This window comes from Saccopteryx bilineata, chromosome 5, assembly GCF_036850765.1.
Source record: "Saccopteryx bilineata isolate mSacBil1 chromosome 5, mSacBil1_pri_phased_curated, whole genome shotgun sequence".
NCBI lineage: Eukaryota > Metazoa > Chordata > Mammalia > Chiroptera > Emballonuridae > Saccopteryx > Saccopteryx bilineata.
In genome coordinates, this window is record NC_089494.1 from 220,828,815 (window position 1) to 220,848,494 (window position 19,680).

At 33.7% G+C, this 19,680-nt stretch overlaps 1 protein-coding gene across 5 annotated transcripts in view; it reads right to left on the reverse strand.

Annotated features, from left to right (window-relative positions):
* ADGRL3 (adhesion G protein-coupled receptor L3) overlaps positions 1-19,680 on the reverse strand; it is an 870,179-nt gene that overhangs the window by 653,723 nt on the left and 196,776 nt on the right. For all 5 annotated transcript variants that reach the window (XM_066233208.1, XM_066233205.1, XM_066233207.1 and 2 more), the window contains exon 2: positions 15,966-16,034. The gene's annotated coding sequence lies outside the window, so the exon portion shown is untranslated. The remainder of the gene's footprint in view (positions 1-15,965; positions 16,035-19,680) is intronic.

Consider the following 19,680-nt stretch of genomic DNA (forward strand, 5'->3'; position numbering starts at 1 on the left):
AAATTTTCAGGATTAAAGTTTCAGTGAAACATGGTTCAATGATCTTTTTCCTCAAGGCAAAATAAAATATATCAAAACTAACATCACTTTATTATTTCATCATTCAGAAGCTAGCCTGCTGGGTGCGATAAAAATATTTCTAAAATAATATGAAAAATGGTTTACTCCAGAAAATCAACAAAGCATCCTACTTACAAAGTCCAGATTTACCTACCCGCTCAATCCACAGAGTGTTACAGCTTTCCACTGACCAATTCATATCTTACCCCTTCTGTTTCTAGAACTATACACTCAAACTATCATTGGAGTAAAATATAGAAAAGTAGAATCTTTAATATGAACTTTAAAATATCTTCTTTAAAAAAGAGTATTTCTTAAAAATAAAAGACTCAACATACCTTCAGAAGCCTAAAATGACCAGTATAGTTTTCAAAATTTTTTTCAGGAGATTAAAAAGCCCTGCATTTTTAAAAATTTTCCCAAAATAGGTTCTCATACATAGCACTTAGAAAATTCAAGGAAGGAACAGGAATAACCTCAGCCAGCATCTTAGAAACAGTGGTGTTCTAGCTCTGTTATAAAAGACCTGAGGAAATAGCACAGCTAAGAATTGACAGGTAGAAAGATGCTGTGAGATTCATTCTTTGAAGGATTATGATATTCATCAAATCCCTCAAAATGATGTGCCTTCATATTTCCATATGACCACATTTGCCCTATTACCTTTCTGGACAGTATTTCAATTATTTTTTTTTAATGTAACCCCAATCAGGAAAATGGAGTCTCTACTTCAGTCACATTCGTGTTATTCCTTAATTCCTTTTGTAAGATTATTTGAAATTCAAAAAATGTTGTGAGAATAACAAGAAAGCAAAATTGCTACAGAGAAAAAGAGGTTGCATTAATAAACAAGTAAGAAAAAGTTTGTTGTTTGAAAATTCTAACTTTAGATAATTCTGTAAAAATTGCTGAATGATATGACTTGGTAACATTTCCTGTAAAAATGTGAATAGAAACTGCATTGTTGTTATTACATATTATAGTTTAAAATATATTTGTTATATTGAAAAATAACAATGAAATATAAAACTTTCTTGTACTGTATCAAATTTCTATTCCTCTCAGTGGTGAAAGTAATAATCTCTCCCTTACTAGATTAATGTACTATTAAATAAATTACATAAAAATATATTTCAGAGTGCCTGAGACATAATAGACATTCAGTGGTATGAATTTGAATTTGAAAATTATCAAAAGGCCAGTCAAAGCACTATGATTATAGTATTAGCTGAAAGATAGATTTATAATAAATTTATAGTAACTATATTATATATCAATACAACAAGCAATAAATATGATTCCTACTTAATGAGTTAAAGTTGGATGTGACAGAAACATCAGTGACTGCACAGAAGAAGTGTTGGTCCCTTTTAAATTCTACCTGTTCTATCCAATATTTTCAGAGATCAAAGCCCCTAAAATAATAAAATGCACAAGAACTTAGTTTGACTGACTGAAGTTGGCAAAATCGCCATCTATAAGTCAAATGAAATTTTCTCCTTCTATGTTAACATAGTAAGTGGCTTTGATACATGTTCACTCCCATAAAAATTAAAACATATTCAATGTTGGTTGATCTGGTATTATTAATATAACATATAGAAATAATTTTTTTCTTATTTTAAAGATTTGATCATCTTTAATGGCAGAAATGGGCCAGCATTATGACTGAGTTTGCATGCTAAATTTTCAAACATGAATACATATATAAGGAGACAAAACCTTCTTTTTTATTATTATTTATAAAGTTTGTTAACAGTTCACTTTATGTTAGAGCCAAAGCTAAAGGAATTCTGTCACTGGATATCACGTCTATATAAAATATGAATAGTATTTAGGTGAAAGGCATACTGTAGATAGCACTTCACAAATAAACCCTCCCCCTCCTCAGCTAAAAATAGGCTATTGTAAGTGAAAAAGGGAATAGGCAAAGAAAATAAATCTTATAGACACAGACACAGTATGGGGATTACAAAAGGGAGAGGGGAGTGGGGGAAGCAGAAGAGGAGAAATGGTGATGGAAGGAGACTTGATTTGGAGTGCCTAACACACAATACAATACACAGATGGTGTAGTATAGAATTGTACACTTGAAACCTATATAATTATATTAACCAATATTACCAGAATAAATCCAATAAAAAATTTAATATAATAAAATGATCTCAAATCATTGAAGATGTGACCTTCAATTTATGGTGAATATAGTTCGGTGAAAACCATTAGTTCGTCATATCTCATTTGTCTTGACATTAGCACAATGTGCTCCCTCTCGGAAGTTGGGACAAAAAAAAATCTGTTAGTGTTTCTCTTTCTAAAGTACCAGTTGACCTACTCTCCTCTAAACCAATGTTTTTCAAATTGTTTTACATTAAACGTATTCCTTTGTCATTCCTATTTGGCCCATGCCAGTTAAAACCTTTTCAGCTATCTTTTAATTTTCTTACCTATTTCCCATGGGTTACAATTGGCTATTTTTTTTTATAAAAATGTTCTTGTGATATTTTACTGAATGAATTCAATAACATTTTATAACCCTCATATTTTTATTATATTTATTATATAGGCTTAACTTAATAATATGGTTTATTTTTGGTTTGGTTTTTTTGACAGAGACAGAGAGAGTCAGAGAGAGGGACAGACAAAGACACACAGACAGGAAGGGAGAGAGATGAGAAGCATCAATTCTTCATTGCAGCTACTTAGTTGTTCATTGATTGCTTTCTCATATGTGCCTTGACGGGGGAGGGGGGGACTACAGCAGAATGAGTGACCCCTTGCTCAAGCCAGTGACCTTGGGCTTCAAGCCAGCAACCATTGGCCTTAAGCCAGCAACCATGGGGTTATGTCTATGATTCCACACTCAAGCCAGTGACCTTGCACTCAAGCTGGTGAGCCCATGCTCAGCTGGACGATCCCGAGCTCAAACCAGCAACCTCGGGTTTTGAACTAGACTCCTCTACATCCCAGTCTGATTCTCTATCCACTGCACCAACACCTGTGCAGGCTCTAATAATATGTTTTAACTGCAGTGAGGAAACAGACCAGTTGAGATTAAAAACACCTGAAATAACATAGCACAGTATAGCTAAGGTATTAGAAATGGTCTATAAAGCCTTTTGCCCAGGGATAACTTTCCAAAACTGTATCTATAGCAAAGGTTTTTAATAGGCTTTCTCTTCTCTTTTACTATTAGCAATTCTTTTCAAATGTGGTATCAGAGGGAATTACAACAATATTTACTAACAAAAGTGTAATGACCAAAAGTATCCTTTTCTTTGAATATTTTTATATGCTGACAATAAACAATAAACTTTCTTTTCAACTACTTATCACTAGATTATCCATAAACTGACAAACCAAAAATACTGCTAATCCAGTATATTTAATGAGGGATGAAATTAAATTGAAATGAAGAAAAATCTATTAAAAACTTCATTTGTGGAATAATTAATAACACAAAGGATGTCTTCACTCCTGGCTGAGAACACTGAGATGCAATATAACAAAAAGTATTTGTCCACAACAGTCCATTTCTTCACTGAAATTTATAATGGAGAGATTACATGATTACACATGCATTACCACCAAGTTTTACAAAAATCTAGTCATTCACAATTTTTGGCAACAAAGCCAGCAAACAATTACTTGCTTCTATTACAATTGTAAGAGGCAATCTGAGAAGATACTCCCCAGGAATTAAATTTTGTGGATAAACATTTTAGTTAATTGCATTATTGTTCTCAGAATATTGAGGGCTATATTAAGCCAAAGCAAAAAATCCAATTTCTTTATTTTTTTTTCTTAAGCAATTAAAGTCCCTTCCACTAACACATTTTTGAACCCAAAGGGGAAAAAATGCATGTTATATAATAGATTGAAAAGATATAAAAGAAACTTTTATTTAAGTATAAAATTAATAATGTTTTAAAGAAGAAAATGTAGTCCTTCCAGGACAAATAAGTTCTAAGAGTACATATTTCAAAAGTTTAGGTAACATGTAGTGCTGAGGGCAGGGATGCTTGTGAACAGTTCACAGGATACTATAGCTATTAGTTCCAGGCTTCTTCTTCATGGTTTTTATCTGATTGTCTGATCCATCTTAAATGCAATGCATCTTTCACATATCCAGAGATAAGGTTCTTCAAAATAACAGCATCACATTAATACCTATAAAATTATAGCATAATAACATAAAAGGGTGTCTTAATACATCCTTAATTTTTTTCTTAATTATCTTTACTTAATTATCACTCAGAAAAAGTATATTCCTTTAGAACAGATTATTCATTATTCTCTCAGACCCCGGCCTTGCCAAGGCCATTCTCTTAAAATGTATGTTCTCTCTTCTCTAACAGTAAAGTCCTTCTCATATGTTACCACTTCCGTAAAGTTTTCCTAAGGCTTTCTACTCTAAATTAATTACTCCCTTTTTCTCATAATTCTATTATAGTACTCAACATATTATAATATAGCCAGTTATACATGGCTATGTCCTTCCAACTAGATTTGATTTTCTCCAGGTCAGAACAGTATTATCATTCTAAAATATAGCAGAGGTCTTATGCACACTGGACACCGATATAATATTTATATATGTAAATACATTTTTACATTAAATTGTGCTGTAACCTTCTTTCTCATCAAGATTTTTGATGACATCCCTAAGCCTTTGAAATATGCCACTTAATAAAACAGTGATTATTCTGCATTAAGTAAATGTAACCCAAAATGATGTTTTAAATCTGTTTCCTATTCCTGTAAGCTTAAAATTATTTACAGGAAATGCATGTCTATTCTGAAAAAAAAAAGAGAGAGTTCATTATGAAACCTGTTTCAAAATTAAGGAGTGGCATTAATTTTTTATTGATATTAAAATTCTTTAAAAATTTAAGTACAATTCTCAATAAAATCCTATCATACTAACAAATGGGGATAAATTTTACATTTACTCTGTATGTACTTAATAAAAAACAAGACCCAGAATTGTTTAACTATTGATAAAGAGTAGGGAAGTTAATGATTTTATTATATTTAAGCTTTCTGGAATATTTAGTGGCTTTTTTTACCCCAGCACAAAAACTTGTTTTTAAAATTACAGGTATTATTTAAAGTTTCTCAGAATGTGTTGTATACATCCGTCTCTTCTAACACATTATATTAAACACATACACTAACTTTTCTTCTCAATGACCCAAGTTCATCACAAAATTGCATCATCCTATTTTTTTAAGAGCAAGAATGTTCTTTATGGATAATCTAGTGCTGTCCTCACTAATTGGACAAATGAGAATTCTACAATCCAGAGAGATTATATGATGTGTCCTGAGTCTCACAGCAAGTTAATGGCAAGACAAGGCCTTGAGTGAAGGTAACTTGATCCGGCATTTTTCCTAAAAAAAATAACACCACCACATTTCCAAAATATATATTACTCAGAGCCTCTTAGATACATAAGGATGTTTTGTTCTGATATATAATACTTCTTGCTTGCTATAATTTCTAAATTTTTATGATTTTAATGGTTATTTGGTCCCATATCCTTAATATATATCAGGTTCATTTTTAGTTTGAGTATTTCTGTATTTTTTAATAATCCTGAGTCTTAGATGCTAGTTAAGCATATTTGTTAGAATATCTTATAAAGTAGTTTTCAGTGAGGGCCCGTTCTATGTAAAAAGCAAATGAGCATTAGTTAGAATAAAACAGCTAAATATTACATCCAGTGTAGAAACAGTTAAACTGCAGTTCCTGTGGTTAGCTGCTTTGGGATCATTCACTAAAGAAATCAACACACACTTGTGTAAAAAAAAAAGAGTATCAAGAAAGTAAAAATCATAAAAGCTGCTTTTTCCACTTGGATGATGTAATTTTTCCTACCTCAATTCAGACACCAATAAAAGCAAACCTTTCTATAGTCAGGCCAGTTTTTAAAAAATCAAAATTTAACTCAGCACTTGAAGTTTAAAGCTTCTGCACAATTTCAATTTTTATAACAATAGCAGCACTTAAAATAAAATAAAATAGAAACAGAAAAAAATCTGGTAAGAGGAAAAAAACATAGAAATAAGTTTAAAAATCAATTAATATAGTTACCACATGATTCAATCTAACTCTTAAGTACAATATTTACCCTAGAGAAATAAAAATATATGTGTATACAAACATGTACATGCACATGCATGCAGCACAGGAACGATTCGAGAAACTTTAGTATCACCAAAAATTAGAAACAATCCAGATGCTGTTCAACAGGTGGATGGATAACGGAACTATGAGACAGCTACAAAATGGAGTGCTGCCCAGCAATAAAGAACCAGTGAATTACTGACATACTCAAAAACAAGGATGAATCTCAAAGGCATTGAGATGAGTGTAAGAAGTTAGTCTCAAAAGGCTAACAAATCATGTGATTAATTTATAAGACATTCTCAGAAAGCCAAAAATAAAGGAATGAAGAACAGATAAGTGGTTGCTGGGGTTAGAGATCGAGGCAGGGAATAACTACAAAGGGGCAACATGAGGGGATTTTTAGGTGATAAAAACTCATTATACCTTATTAATGAGGAAAACACAGTTCTATCAAGTCTTACGTCTCAGAATGATACATAGAAAACAAGACAAACAAACAAACAATAAAACTACAAGTACAGATAGAGAGCCAGGTAGATAGACAGACATACAGACAAATTACAGTCTCAGCTACATGGGTATATAAGTATGCTAAAATTCCTCAAACATTTACAGTGAGTATTTTTTTAAATTTGCTCAATAAAAAGTTTTACGTGTAGACATTCAATTTAAAAAATCATGAACAAATCCCTGCCCTCCAAAAAAAATGCCAATAATAAATTATTTTTACCTTTTTAACTGTGACACAAAATCCCCAATCTATAAATATTTATAGCATAGAGCAGCTCTCCCTCTATTCAACATAGCATCCCTGATTCAGGTGAAAATGAAGAGCCTTTTTTGAACCTAATAAAAATTTCTAATACTATGGCTTCGAGGCTACAGAGGACAGTTTGAGATAAAGGACATCTGGTTGAGCCCAAGAATGAGGACAAAGGTTCTTCTCTCTGCGTCACTGCTAGTTCAGGATTTACTCATAAAAACACACAAAAAAATGCAAAGTGAACACTGTAGTCATCTTGGAGGTTTGACTTCCTATCTCCGAAACTCAGTTTTTCCTGTTTTATCAGTAAAAAAGTTGTTTATTCACTCACAGTGTTTATGCTCAACTATTCTTTTTGTTTTATTTTTAAAGTACTGACTTAAATGACATGTTCAGGTATTTTTAAGATGAAAAAACTAAAGGAGCTCTGGTTGCATCCCAAAATTATGGTGGTTACTACCCTGTTTGCCAAAGCAGGAAGATACATAGATGTTTAAAATACCTATAGCTAGGCCCTGGCCGGTTGGCTCAGTGGTAGAGCATCGGCTTGGCATGTGGAAGTCCCGGGGTTCGATCCCGGCCAGGGCACACAGGAGAGGCGCCCATCTGCTTCTCCACCCCTCCCCCTCTCCTTCCTCTCTGTCTCTCTCTTCCCCTCCCACAGCCGAGGCTCTATTGGAGCAAAGATGGCCCGGGCACTGGGGATAGCTCCATGGCCTCTGCCTCAGGCTCTAGACTGGCTCTGGTCGCAACAGAGTGATGCCCCAGATAGGCAGAGCATCGCCCCCTGGTGGGCGTGCCGGGTGGATCCCGGTCGGGCACATGCGGGAGTCTGTCTGACTGCCTCCCCGTTTCCAGCTTCAGAAAAGTACAAAAAAAAAAAGAAAGAAAAGAAAATACCTATACCTATGGGGGGAGGGGGTGACAGTAGACGAGGAACGAACTTTGCACTGAATGTCTATCTCACACACTATTTATGTATAATTAGTTTGAATGCTCAAAGTTTTTAGATTCTATTTTTATATTTTTTGCTTTCATTTTATTTATTCAGCACTGTTCACAATGAAACATTAATGTTTTAGGTTAGGCTGATGGCTGCAGTAAGTGATAGGGAACATTACTATACAAGGAAATTAAAATTTATAATCATAACAGAAGAGAGATCTTTAAATTGAAAATAATTTTTCTGCTTTAGTTTTAATAAGATATTTCCTAACTGACAAGCTTTTATCAGATATTTAAAATACAACACACAAAAATTATTTATAAAATAAGGTGAGGATTCAGGGAAACTGACAGTTTATGGAAGTGAAACCTGAAGTGAAAATTTTACATGTATCAGAGGCTGTAAAAAGTCACCCTGTTAAATATAATTTTCTAAATAAAAATAAATAAATAATGAAAAGTCATACACTTGGACCCAATAACTCTACTGCTATAAACAGCTATTCCAGAAAATAATCACTTACATATCAAAAGATATAAATATATTCCTAGCTCAGTAGTATCTACGAGTAAAATGTAGTATAATGCTAGTAAACAGGTACTTGCATATACCGTGAGGCAATAGATATGTTTATCTTTATTAATTTATTTTAAAGATAACTAAGAATTTACACTGAATCATTAATCATGGTTATCTTTGGGCGCAGAATTATGAATAACATGAATATTTTCTCATTGCAACATTTACTAAATTTTCTATAATGAGCACAAAATTATTATTTTTATTTTTTTATTTATTCATTTTAGAGATGAGAGGGAGAGACAGAGAGAGAGAGAGAGAGAGAGAGAGAGAGAGGATAGAGAAAGAGAGAAGGGGGGAGGAGCTGGAAGTATCAACTCCCATATGTGCCTTGACCAGGCAAGCCCAGGGTTTCAAACCAGAGACCTCAGCATTTCCAGGTTGATGCTTTATCCACTGTGCTACCACAGGTCAGGCTACACAAAATTATTTTAAATATCTAATATAATACTAAACAGCTATGCTCAAATGATTAGATTATAAAATTTAGTCTTTTTTGTTGTTGTTGTTGTTTTTTTTTTTTTAAATAACTCATTTTCCTTATCTGTGAATCTTTTTTTTTTTTAATTTTTATTTATTTATTCATTTTAGAGAGGAGGGGGGAGATAGATAGAGAGAGAGAGAGATTGAGAGAGAGAGAGAGAGAGAGAGAAGGGGGAGGAGCAGGAAGCATCAACTCCCATATGTGCCTTGACCAGGCAAGCCCAGGGTTTTGAACCGGCAACCTCAGTGTTTCTAGGTTGACGCTTTATCCACTGCGCCACCACAGGTCAGGCTAAAATTTAGTCATTTTAATGTCTTTTTTTTTCTGAAGTGAGAAGCGGGGAGGCAGAGAGTCAGACTCCACAATGTGCCTACCAGGTGGCGATGCTCTGCCCATCTGGGGCACTGTTTCCTTGCAACCAGAGCCATTCTAGCGCCTGAGGTGGAGGCCATGGAGTTCATCCTCAGCACCCAGGCCAACCAACTTTGTTCCAATGGAGCCTTGGCTGTGGGAAGGGAGGAGAAAGATAGAAAGAAGAGGGGGAAGGTGGAGAAACAGACGGGCACTTCTCCTGTGTGCTCTGGCCAGGAATTGAACCCAGGACTTCCACATGCCGGGCTGATGCTCTACCGCTGAGACAACCAGCCAGGGCAAAATTTAATCATTTTAAAACATAATTTTTTTAAAAAAAATGTACAGTGAGAAAAGTTATATGCACCAAAAATACTGACCTAAGGATATTCAGTATTTGGTTATACTACTTTAGCTGTTGTAAAACTATTAAAAATAAGTTGTATTTTTGTTTTGGTGAAAAAAGTATTGTTGTTTTGAATGTTCACTGCTTTGTGGCCAATTCTGCAGCATAAACCGTGGCTGAGAATGTTGGCTCTGCTCCGCTGAATGGCAGCTATCATTCGAATGCCAAACTTATCTTTATGCAAATTTTCCAAAAGGTCACCATTTATGCATGTAAATTCTGAAGGGCACTAACTATACAGCTGACAGATTCTGACAGTCACTATATCTCCAAGAATGGAATAAGCAAGAATAACTGTCCAAATAATTAATGTGCTTTAACTCAGCCCATGGCCAGTTTTTACATCCTCCACTTTCTGACTGAATTTTTGAAATTAGTTAGAAAATGTAATTTCAGAGGAAGCCAAAACTTATTTTTTTAATTTTCTGTACACACTAAATAAAAAAGCAAGATACCTTCAGTTAAAAGTGTTATACAATATTCGTAGAGATCACGCCAACCTAGATATAAATATTAACATCTAGCTCTGGATATTATTTCTGTAAAAATCATGCATTATTACTTCTGTAAAGACATTACTACTTTGCAAAACACACACACACACACACACTCACACACACACACACAGAACTCTGCTCCTTAAACGTCAGTAAATTGTGCAACCAGCCATCAGGGTGCCAGTTTCAAACCTCATTCCACTGAGACCTCAACTCTCACACTTCAAATGCAATTAGTCACTGAAACCTCTCAATTTTATCTTCTGAATAATCTCAAATGTGCTACACCTCCTCCTCTCAATTCCCAATGTTGTTGCCTTAATCCATAGCTTTATTATACCTCACCTGAGTTATTGCAAATACTTCCCAGAAGATCCTGCTGCGTCTAGGGACACAGTTCAGGCATTTTCAAGATGAGAAAACTAAAGGAGCTCTGGTTGCATCCCAAAGTTATGGTGGTCACTACCCATGTACCTCCAGAGTTATAATTCGAATATCCAAATCCATGAGCAAAGGCAATAAAAAAACCCCATAAAATTAGAAATTGCAAAAATATTATAAGGGGGAATGTTTAGAATACATTAATTAATGGGATGAGACAATAAACAGAATTATGTGTAATGTGGTCATAAGTGAGCTGGAGAAAAACAAACAGGAGAAGAGGGCAGAGGGGGTCCCCTGGCTGCTTCAGTTTTAAATAGGATGTTCAGAGATAGCTGTCAGAAAAAGAGAATATTTGAAGCCCAGGGAATAAGCCATGGCAATAGCAAGGGAGAATGTAATTGGTAGAGGGAACAATGAGCTGAGGTAAAGTGGCTTTGTGCGTTCAGCAAACGGCAATGTAGCCAGGGCAGCTGGAGTGGTGAGCAGACTGAAGACAGATCAGGTCTCTGCGTGAGGTACAGTAAAAACAGTAGAGGAGAACTGTTGTAATTCCCCAGGCAAGAAGGTATTGTGATATGGACCAAGGTAGTAGCCAACAAGGTGCTCAGAGGTATGTGCAATACGTGCCAAAGAAAATTCAATAATTAGCCCAACGATTTAGGCCTAAGGAATCATAAGAATGAGCCATTAACCAAAACCTTTATTGAGAGTGATGTTTCTGAAAAGGCTTTGTAATTTTGAAAACTAGTTTGACACTGTGGTTAAATATATTCAGAGAGGTCATTTACTGTAGAAAATCTTTCTCCAGCACATCTTCCCTTTGAGGGTCAAGAAATTATTATAGAAACACATAATGCTTAGAAATGCCAAACTCTATTTCAAATGCTATATGGTAATTATGTCAACTCCATATTACAGATGAGGAAATTGAAGCAGAGGATAAGTAACACCTCTAAATTTATATATAGAATCTGTCTTTGAACCTTGACCTCTTTACTTGGCTTCCTTTCAGAATTTCTTTTCTATCTTATTATTAAAATAGACTTTGAGGTTCTCAAGGCTAATATTGGTTGTAGGGGATGACTACAAAGGGTCATAAAAGAACTTTTGGGAGTGATAAATATGTTTTTATATCTTGATTTTGGTGGTAACTTATACAATTTGATTTGTTTAGGGGAAAAAAAAGTGCATTAAAAAGAAAGGTTACTTGGCCCTGGCTGGTTGGCTCAGCGGTAGAGTATAGGCCAGGCATGTGGATATCACAGGTTCGATTCCCGGCCAGGGCAAACAGGAGAAGCTCCCATTTGCTTCTTCACCCCTCCCCCTCTCCTTTCTCTCTATCTCTCCCCTCCCCTCCCCTCCCACAGTCAAGGCTTCATTGAAGCAAAGTTGGACTGGGCCCAAAGTACGGCTCCACAGCCTCTGCCTCAGGCTCTAGAATGGCTCCAATTGCAGCAGAACAACACCACAGCTGGGCCGAGCATCGACCCCTGGTGGGCATGCTGGGTGGATCCCGGTCCGGTGCATGCGGGAGTCTGTATGTCTCCCTCTCCCCTACTTCTCACTTTGGAAAAAAAATACCCCTTCCTAAAAAAATACCAAAAAAAAAAAAAAGTTTTACTGCCCTTGCTGGTGGCACAGTAGATGGAACGTCATTCCATAGCACCAAGGTGGCCAGTTTGATTCCAGGATTGCCAGCTTGAGCCGGGGGTCACAAACTCAATCCTGGGATTACAATGCTGAGGTCACTGGCTCAATGCCAGGGCTCCAGCTTGATCATGAAGGTGCGTGCTGGACCCCAACATCTCACAACCACTCTAAGCCTCGGTCAGGGTGCATATGAGAAGCAATCAAGGACACAACTAAGTAGAACAATGATTCAGTGCTTCTTTTTCTCTCTCTCCCTCCATTTTTATCTCTCACTCTCTCAAAAAAAAATTGTATACATATTATACATCAGTAAACATGATTAAAATATAATCTAGCAAATATCATAAATTGCTGGAAATTAATATACTTTTTCCATATGTACAGTGAATGTCTCATACTACATAATTTATTCTAATACATGTTTTTCCTGATTAAAGCGATATTATTCATGTCATCTTCCAACAGTGCTTTTAGACAAAGTAATTCATTTTTATTTGTTGGCATATAATTGTTCTCACATGGTTTCGGCCACGTTGACCACGGCAGGAGGAACTAGAGCTTCTCCAGTGGTTTTATTCCTTCCCTGAAGGAAATCTCAGATAAGACTTCGAAACACTTATAAAGTTTAGTGGAAATATGTAGAAGACTGAATTGAACATGACTTTAAAAATTGATAGAAATGCCAGAGAGGTTGGCATTTGTGTTGCAGATGGACAGTTTTTCAGTCTTGCTATTCCTGTTGCTGTATACTATCATTAACTTACACCTTAAGACAAGTTTAACTACTTATAAACAATAAAGCCCTATTTCATAGTCTTCTTGATGATTTTAAGGTTTTAGCTAGCTCATTAATAAATCTGAAGATATCAATGTTTATATCATATAATGAATCTCAATAATGTCTTGTAATAGTAGTAAAAACAAAGTCAGTTTTGTCATTTTTAAAAAATTTTTTGATTTGGGCTGGTATTAACAAAATAATCTTGATTTTGTAATTTTTATTTAACACTTCATAAAAACAATTGTCTATAAAGAGTAGTCTAGTTAAAAATAACAATAACTCTATTAACGTACTTATCCAAACACATGCATCATTAGTACACTAAAATATTCTTAAAAATAAACATTGCCATCTAAATCCAGTGAGATACCACTTGTCATCATTTGGATGGCTATAATCAAAATGACAGAAAATAATAACTTTTGGCAAGAATATATCAAAACTGGAACACTCATCCATTTCTGTTGAGAATATAAAATGGTGCAGCCAACCTTGTAAAGTAGTTGTGAAATTCCTCAAACGATAAAACATAGTTACCAAATAACCCAGCAATTCTATCCCAGGTATAATGTCCAAAAAAAAAAAAATGAATGTATATAACTACACAAGAACTTGTATACAAATATTTATAGCAGCATTATTCCTAATAGCCAAAGAATGTAAAAAACTTAAGTCTATCAAGTAATGAGTGGATAAACAAAATGTGATAGATCTATATAACAAATGTTATTCAGCCATAAAAAGAAATTAAGTACTAATTCATACAAGGGTGGAACTTGAAAATGTTACATTAAATGAAGGAACAGATATAAAAAGCTATGTATTGTATGATTCCATTTACATGCTCAATCCATAGAAGCAGAAAATATGTTAGTTGTCAGAGGAGGGCAGAGGGAAGGGAAGTAACTGCTCATAGGTACAAGGTCTCTTTTAGGAATGATAAAAATGTTTTGATTGATACAGTAGTTATGGTCGTACAACTTCGTGAAATAGAAAAAAAACACTGAAATATACACTTTAAAATGGTGAATTTTTGATATATGAATTATACCTTAATTTAAAAAAAAATTCAACACTGTAAAAATCCCTATGATTCTTCCAGAAACTTCATATTTTGGGGTCCGTAGCAGTCATTATATTTATATGAAATGCCATAAGGTCTTACTCTTTCTTACTTTACTAATGAAAATGAACATCAAGAGAGGTTCTGAAATTTTCTTCTTACCACTCTATGGATACCATTGAACACTCTAGAGATGAGGCTGGACATTTAAGCTTTCATAGGGCAAACCTGATATTTCAGGGACTATTGCAAACCTACTTTTCCAGACTCATCTCTTAACCTTGTCCAACCACACATAGTTAATTCTTTAGCCATACTAGAAATATCAATCCTTCATTGGCCATCCCTTTCTCCTCTGTGTGCACTTTCACAAGCTACTCTACTGGCATGTAATGTTGACCTCCCTTTCCCTGCCTTAACAACCCCTCCATGAATTTCAGTATCCATGAAAGATTCAAGTGCCTCCTGCTAAAAGTGACCCTGCTGCCAACTTTTTGTTTTCTTACAGTTTGTTATTGACTCTTTTAAGATATATATATATATATATATATATATATATATATATAAAATGATTTTCATAAAGTTTCAATTCCCACAAGCATGCATTTTTTCTAGAGCAAGCCGCTCAGATTTAAGTCTTGCTTGACTCTTTTTCCTTAAGTGATTAAATCAGCTTGTTTTTGGTTTAACTTATTTATTTCACTAAGTACCAAACAAACATTTTATATTCAAGTCAATAACAGAATGTCTAAAAATTTAGGTTAATTATATAAGTAAGTTAATATATAAATACAAATAAAATAAGATTCAATCATATCTACTCTGAAAAATAGGAATAATATTAACTGTACTGTGAATGAATGTGAAAAAGAAACCAGTGGTAACAAATTAAGGTTAAAATATTATAAGAAGAAATAAAAATTGGAAATTTAAGTTACTACAAAGGTGAGTGCAGTATTTTTATAGTCTAAGTCACTTAATACCTTAGAGTAAAAGAAAAAAAAAACTCTTTGAAATAGATTGATAACTTATAATACATAGCAATTATTATAGTAAACCAAAGTGAAAAAAAATTTTTTAATATAAAGAAAAATAATAAAGTTGGTATTTCTTATTTTAGTCTGTATAATTACAATAATTTCCATTGTAGACATTACAAAAACAATCTACAGAAATTAACTTCAGTAACTTCAAAAGGAAAGGAAATTCCAACATTACTGTTGAGTGATTATAATAAAGGCCTGTCTTGTCTTCAAATGATCTGCTAAAGAAGATGCACATGTGTGCTGGCCTAAGGTTATGTTCTGCAGAAGTCTTTTATGTTGTACTCTATCAATACATTTGTGATAAATAAAGACATTACTTCTGAAAATACTTTCTTCTATATTAAACAGCTTGGTGTTATAAAGCAAATACACTTTATTTCCTAATATTCACATGTACTGCCATGAATATGTAATTGAGAACAAAGGGGGTAAATTAAAGGGAAATGACTCTAACTGATTGTGTGGGTATATATGCACTGATTTAAAAAACATTAATAGTTCTTTGATATTAGACATTTAAAAAGGTAATACAGCTATTTGCCTTTCCAAAGAAGTAGAGATCCAATAAAATTATTTATTTTTAGTAGCTCATTTATATTTAATATAGCTGGAGTATATTTCTACGCAACAGAAAATACTTTGAACTATATTACATATTTGTTCACAGGAAATGTCAAGTAATTTTCCAAAAACGTACAAAATTCTAGTAACTCATTAAAAATATAACTTTCAATATGATACTCATTAAAGAATATACTAACTTGTATATAAATACACCTGGAAATTATTGACAAATGGATTGGAAACAATATCTACCAATTACCTTAATGTGGTTTTCAGTTGTTAAATATCCATGCTTTTTTCCTCCAATTTATTGAACATTTAAACATTTCTGTAAAAACAAACAAAAAAGACATTTAATTAATACTGAAAAAATACTTTATTTTATGGTTATAGTTGTATAACTACTTGAGTAAATCTTATTGCTTGCCAGTGTATTTTTTCCCACAACGCTGAAGGCAAAACAGAAAAACCGTGGTCCAAAATCAAATTAAATTTGCATGTGACACATATTTCTCCAGGATCTCATTTATTATAATGATCACTGAGGAAAGGTAATGAATTTGGTATGTAAGAAATTTAAATATTTTACTAATTAAAAGAACACAATAATTTTTTAAATATATCCCATGATTTCCATTAAATTTTTTGCTTTCTTGCAACAGGCACTTCAAGCTAAGATTTTAGGATGCATGTAATCTTTTTACCTGAGATAGAACTGCTGCAGTTGTGGTGGTGGTGGTGGTGGTGGTGGGGACTCCTTAGTATATTTGGCTACGTAATCATACATACATACAGACACATACCTATATACATACTCTCTGTATACTAATGCACACGTGCCCTGAGACTAACATTATAATAGATTTTAACAATATTGGAAAGTAATGAACAAAAATATAAGAGTTTGAGTAAATGGTAGATTTACAAGAGGTATATCTTTATTTTCTTCAAATTGCCACAGTATTTTCTAATTTATTTTATTATTAAAGTAATAATAAACATGTCAGACATTTCACAAGAAAAGGTATAATGTCCTTCAAAGTATTTTCTTTGGAATTTCAATGTTTTCTAGTGGTCTGTAACTGGTTATCTCAAGTTTTGAACTTTCTAGTGAGTCAAGTGCTTCATACAAGCATCAGCTACATAGTTAATTATTATGATAGTATTTCTTATGCTATTTTAGTATTATGCTATTATTATGATGCTAGTAGCAGGAGGTTAATTAACCATATGTATAAAAAAATGACAGTTCATTATCTATTCAAGAGTCATCCCCAAATGGATAAGGAATTAGATATGGTCAGATAGTGATAAACACAAAGCTAAAATGGAGTTCTCTTTTACAGAATCACTAGTGATTACCATTACATACACACAAAAATTAGAGGAAAATATTCACTAATTAAAGTATTATATTTAGTTTGAGAATTTTAAAATATTATAGCAGTGAAAATCACTGAATTATTTTCTAGTGAATATCCACCCTTATTTAGTCAATTTGTGAGGTTTTATTTTACCACAAGAGCAATCTAAATTCATATTTTAATGGCACACCTGCTACTTAAACAGGTAACTAAAAGCAATTAGTCAACTTCTTGTATTTCCCTGCAAAATCAGTTTTTATCTAATGGAGCATACTCAACAAATATTGGCTATTTCCATAAGGTATTTTTTTCTGGTTTTTGAAGACAAAGCATATCTCTTTATAACTGAACTACCATGGGTAATGACAGCAGAGACTCTACTACAAATATCCTCACCCAGAGACCTTTGTTCTCCCTTTTAAAGGAATACATTCTGAAGTCCAAACATTATTCCCACAGTTTTCCTGATATCAACAGACCCACTTCACCACAGACAGAACCAATCAGATCTTCTCTGATGATCCCATACCTCTTCATATATATGTGTGTGTGTGTGTGTGTATATATATATATTCAGTGATTTATATATATTAACTATATAACCAGGATTTATAAATCATTGAACATTGCACTGTAAAGTGAATTGCTTAAGAACAGGGACTATGACTAGTTTTTCAATTTGCATTACTCTTTTTTAAAGAGCTAAGCACTAAAGAGGGCCTGAAAAATAACTGGGTAAACAAAACATTTTGAATTTTTGGTTAAAAATATTAGTTACTGAAAACTTCCCATAGTGACCTCACATAAATTGAAACCAAGAACAAAAATGCACCATTATGTGTCTTAATTTGTTTGTATAGCTTCTTTATAGGTCCTTTTTCTTTTTGTACAGAAGAACAGAGACTCTTCAATTTACAGTTTGACTATTTAGAATCTCGGTGATTCATTCACTTGATTATTTCCACTTAAGGCACTTACGAGTTAGTAGAAGGCTCAGAGAAAAGAGCAAGCTTACACAGGGTGACTTAGCCCCCAAGAGGAAGTAGGCAAGGTAGGAGGTAAAACGCAGGACAGGATGAAGAAGATAGACAGGAAGAGAAACAGAACCAAACAGGCAGGAGAAGGTATCATATCAAATGATACTATCAGTATGAAATAATAAGGTAAATTTCTAATTACTAAACTTGATCTACAAGAGTTAGTAAAAAGGAGCTACTAAAATTTGGGGGGGGGCAATGTGACTACTTCAAAGAAAAGCACTTAATAGAGCATATAAAAATTTGATGTGTTTTGAAAAAAAATAATCCATACAAATATATTTTTATTAATGTTCAAAGTTCAAAATGACATAAAAAACCTAAATGGGAATGCAAAGAGACTGCATGTGGCATGGGGGGTATGATGCAGAGGATAGAGGGCAGTATATTGAGTGGGACACTTGAAACCACATTACTACAATAAATTAAAAATGAAAATAAAAAATGATATAAAAAGCAATCCCCTATCAAAGAGTATTATAATTTACTCTAGGTCTTTAAAATTATATAAAAATATAATACTTTGGTAATGAATAGACTGCTTTAATTAATTAATCCAAGTTTTAAATAAAAACTTTAATAATAAACACATCAAAATTAAAAAATAAAATAAGAGCAAAGAAGGATGAAAATAAAGGAAAAAACTCATGGACACAGAAAACATTGTGATGAATGCTGGGAGGGGTTGGTGGAGGAGGGTATGGGGTGATAAATGGTGATGGACACAGACTTGACTTGGGGTGCTGAACATACCATATGATGTACAAAGGCATAATAAAGAATTGGGCACCTGAAACCTGTATACTTCAGTTAACCAGTCACCCCAATAAAATTCAATTTAAAAAAAAGCACCAAAAAAATAAAAGATTTGAATCACTGTTTAAAAAATGAATGCTAATAAGGAGAAGTGTTTAAGGTAAATTTTCTAATACTGAGACAGCAAGTTTACAAAATAGTAGAGCAACTCCATTCATTACTCATGCATTCATTCATACATCAAATACACGTTCAGTTACCAGGCACTGGGCTAGGTGCTGTGGATTCAGAGGTGAACTAAACAAACAAAAGTAACACTCGGAGTGTTTACTTTCTTGGTGAGGTGTAAGAATAGAATATGAGAGAAAGATTGATAGATAGATAGATTAGATAGATAGATAGATAGACTGACAGGTGGATAGATAATATTATAGATAGATAGTAACAGATACAGAGAGACTTAATATTCTTCACTTAAAAAATATTTTTAGGGCCCTCCCATGTGCACTCACACTGGTGGTGGTTTGCTCACCTTCTGGAGCAAAGCCTCAGGCTGTCACTGCAGCTTGCTGTGCTCAGGCTCTTGGCTCTGAGCAAACCTCATTTGAGGTTGCCCAGGCCTTCATCTAAGAGAACCTGTGTCCAGCTAACTCAGTTTGTAGTTGGCTGTATGAAGACAACCAGGCTGTCAAAGATGAAACCAGGATTTTACACTGTCCTTCAGCTACAGTGTTACATGCAATATCTAAGACACGGAAACAATCTAAGTATGTACTGATGGATGATTGAATAAAGAAGATGACATTATGTATACATG